Source organism: Lissotriton helveticus, chromosome 10, assembly GCF_964261635.1.
Source record: "Lissotriton helveticus chromosome 10, aLisHel1.1, whole genome shotgun sequence".
Taxonomy (NCBI): domain Eukaryota; kingdom Metazoa; phylum Chordata; class Amphibia; order Caudata; family Salamandridae; genus Lissotriton; species Lissotriton helveticus.
The window spans coordinates 1,199,241,370-1,199,245,677 of NC_136071.1; positions in this window are offsets into that span (position 1 = coordinate 1,199,241,370).

Sequence of the window (4,308 nt, forward strand, 5' to 3'; positions counted from 1 at the left end):
AGAGCACTTCTGTGTGTGTTTATGTTACTATCATGAGTCTACTTCTGTGTGACTCCCTGGTCCTGAAATGAATCTGTTTGTGTTGGTGTGTGTCCATGATGCTGAAATTAGTCTCTATGTGTCTTTGTGTGTCAATTGAGCTGAAATGAGCTTGTATATGTCAGCGTGTGTTATGGTGCTGAAATGAGTCTGCTTCAGTGTGTCTTTGTGGTGCTGAAATATGTCTGTGTGGGTCTGTGTGTGTCCTTGGTACAGAAATTAGTTTCCTTTTGTGTGTCCATGGTGCTAAAATGAATCTTTCTTTGTCTGTGTGCATTCCATTGTGCTTAAATGAGTCTACTTCTGGGTGTGTTCATGGTACAGAAACGAGTTTCCTTCTGTGTGTCTCCATTGTGCTGAAATGATTCTGTTTATGTCTGTGTGTGTCCATGCTGCTGAAAAGGGTCTCAATATGTCTGGCTGTGTCCATGGAGTCGAAATGAGCTTGCATATGTCTTTGTGTGTCCATGGGCTGGAATGAGTCTTCATGTGTGTGTGTGTGTCCATGGTACTGAAAATATTTTCTATATGTCTCTGTGTGTCTATGTTGCTGAAATGAGTCTTATATGTCTTTGGGCATTCCATTGTGCTGAAATGAATTTACCTCTATGTGTCCTGGGTGTAGAAACGAGTGTGTATATGTCAGGGTGTGTTATAGTGCTGAAATGAGTCTACTTCAGTGTGTTTGTGGTGCTGAAATAAGTCTGTATATGTCTGTGTGTGTCCATGGTCCTGAAATTCGTTTATTTCAGAGTGTGTCCACGGTGCTGAAAAGTGATGCACATGTCTGTGTGCATCTTTGTTCTCTCTACGTCACCCCCCCGCCCCTCCCTCCTCCTCTTGTCTCCCGCACTTCCCTTGAGTTCTCTGTACGTCATCCCCCCCCCTGTTCCCGCGGCGGGGGGGGGGGGGGGTCGGGTTTCCATGATGCCGAGGAGCAATGAATGGACGGCGGAGCCGCCGCCCCGGGTCGATATGAAGCTTTTATTCTCTGCTGTCCCGAGAAACCACTCCGGGGGCGGGATAAATATACAGAAGAGAGGCCTCGAGGTGCCCAGAGGTGCCATGGGGTGCCCGCCCCTGCCAGGGCTTCCCTGGCGCCATCCACAGACCAGGTTTGTAGGCTCCTGCCTCCTAAATACACTCACCGTAAAGGGTACGTGAGGCGGCGCCCAGTGTACACCCCTTGTACCCTATAAATACCGAGAGGTGCCCACTGCTGGCCGCCCCTGCCAGGGCTTCCCTGGCGCCATCCACAGACCAGGCTTGTAGGCTCCTGACTCCTAAATACACATAACGAGATGAGTACAGGTGAGGCGGTACCCAGTACACACCCCTTGTACTCTATATATACCCAGAGGTGCCCAGGGCTGCCCGCCCCTGCCAGGGCTACCCTGGCGCCATCGAGAGCCCGGGCTTGTAGGCAACTCGCTCCTAAATACACACACCGTAAAGGGTACCGGTGAGGCGGCACCCCATGGGCATCACATGTACCCTATATATAGGAGGTGCCCAGGGCAGCCCGCCTCTGCCAGAACTTCCCTGCAGCCAGCGAGAGCCCAGGGGGCAGAGGTGAGGAGGCGCACACGGGCAGAGTGAGCAACCAAAATATATACACAGGGTATACATACACAGGGGGACAGTAGAGGTGAGGGGGCACCTGAGGGCACAGTATTTACCCTAATTAAAAACGCACCGGAGGGCACAGCGTGTACCCTAAATATATACATAGGATATATATACACAGGAGGGTAGAGGCGAGGGGGCACGGCACCCGAGGGCACAGCGCGTACCCTAAATTTATACATAGGATATATATAATTATATACACAGGAGGGTAGAGGCGAGGCGGCCCCGAGGGCACGGGGAAGGAGGGACCCGAGGGCACAGCATCACATGTACACTAAATAGACACACAACAGTGCACAGGTGCAGAGGCGCCGCGCACATCCTAAATTCGCTGAGGCGGCACAGGCGAGGCCCCCCGCGGCGCCACCTCAACATTTACCTGACATCCTCTCCGCCAGCGGGGCCGGAGAGGGCCCACCTGTGCTCTGAATACACCCGAGGGGAGGGGGCACACCCGGAGAGGGCCCACCTGTGCTCTGAATACACCCGAGGGGAGGGGGCACACCCGGAGAGGGCCCACCTGTGCTCTGAATACACCCGAGGGGGGGGGGGGGCACACCCGGAGAGGGCCCACCTGTGCTCTGAATACACCCGAGGGGAGGGGGCACACCCGGAGAGGGCCCACCTGTGCTCTGAATACACCCGAGGGGAGGGGGCACACCCGGAGAGGGCCCACCTGTGCTCTGAATACCCCCAGGGGTCTGCACCGGGGGCTCACTCAAGGACCCCTCGCTTACCCATAGGGCACCCCGCGAAAAGCAGGACGGACGTCTGTCCTCAAAGTTAGTATTACTGCAACTACGGCTAAAAATGGTATGTTTTCGATACGTTTATCAAATGCAGAAAGGAAGGGAGCCCCCCGCTCCCCCCATGTGCGATGCTGCCGCCCGCACAGGCGACCCCCAGGGCGAGGGGGGAACGAAAATAACCGGAGTGCCAGCTAGAAAGGAAGTATTCGTTTGCATTCGTTTTATAACTATTTTTCCTAATCGAAAATGTATTATAAACATTTTACATAAGTGACTCTCAGTGTCCCCGTGAGCGGCTGTGCCAGCCTCTGCGCCACAGGGGGGAATTGATACCCACCCGAGCTGCGCCCGGTGCCCATTGCTGGGATACAAGCAGGATGCGCTTCTTTTAGGAAATCCCTCCTATGCTCATAGCGCTTTGTTCCCGCAGCAGCGCTACGAGGAAACGGCGCAGGCAGGTAGCGCTACAATAACGCAGTCCACGCTTAAGAGGGTTGTGGCTTGACGTGGGGCTTTAAAATATAATTAAAGCCGGGCACCGGCGGCAGGACGTCTGGATTCTTAAACCTGGACCTTTGGCTGTCCCTAAATGTATCAATGTATTCTAATGACGGACGCGGGAATTTCGGATATTGAAGTATTCGTTTATTTTCCGGTCTGGCCACAGACAGCTTTCTCTTAGGCAATAAAAAACATAAGCGAAAATAAATAAGTAATGGAATAAATACATCAAAAACCTAGATTGTCAGGCCTCGTGATCAATTGGTGTATTTAGCTGTCAATCAGTGCTCCCGCCCACCTCAGCCCCTGGCGGTAGTGTTGAGTGGGGGCAGCTTTCACCTGTTCTCATCCCGAAAAGTAAGTGCATTTGGGTGCCCGCCTGGCACTGCCAGGGTGAGGGACACGCTCTGGTCTCTGCCAGCGCCTTTCCTTCCTTTCTTCCTCTTTGTTGGACATTCGTGTGAGTTAAAATTTTCAGAAAGGGACAGGACCGGAAAGGCAGCAGTCCCTTTGAATGGCGCCAATAAGAAATGTATGTTAATGTGATGTTATAAAACCTAAGAAAGAGCCATACGGATTTGAAGCCCACCACCCTGGCTGGGTGAAGCCGCGCTGCGCGACTGAAATGATTTGCTGTGTTTTTTTTGTGTGGTTTTTTTTTGTTGCAAACGTGTGATGACCGATGACCCGCTGTCCAGGACGTCATGCCTTCGCTTTCTTGTGTATATTTGTAGCATAATACATATATACAACATACAATAGATATCACGCCAGAGCGCGAAAGCTTTTTAAGACGGGAGGATTGGCAACGTCTGAAAAGTCGGATATTGACCAATTGGTTTTATATCTAGGGCTCGAGAGGTTCGGATATAGACGTGTGGGTTATGTTAAAGAAAGGAGTGAATGTTGAATCATTCATTCATTAAAAGGTAACTTCCGGTGTCGGTCGCCTGAGTGACAGGTAGGTTCGGTTATCTGCCCATTGGCGGAGGCGAGCTGCAAAGACCGGACGTGGACTAACGGGTTCGGATCCGACCCCCTGCCCACGAGTGACCGAGGGGTTCGGACTCTTTGATACTGAGGCGCCATGAAGTTCGGGTATTAACCCTTTGAGCGGCCAAGAAGCGTCCGCCGGACCTGCTAAGCACCAACAGACCCTCCGAGTGAGCGGAGGGATACAACACTCACTGGACACGGGTGAGAGGACGGCTCAGTCACTGACTGATTAACTCATTGAAACCCTGGCAGTGACGGGGACATGAGGCCAGCACGTGACCCACTGCACCCCAAGCCTGCAGGCCTGGTCTGCCCAGGGCAGCAAGGCGAGACAAAGTGCCAAGAGGCTGGTCAAACGGATATAGGGGCAAGGCCCTATGGCCACAGCTCGTGT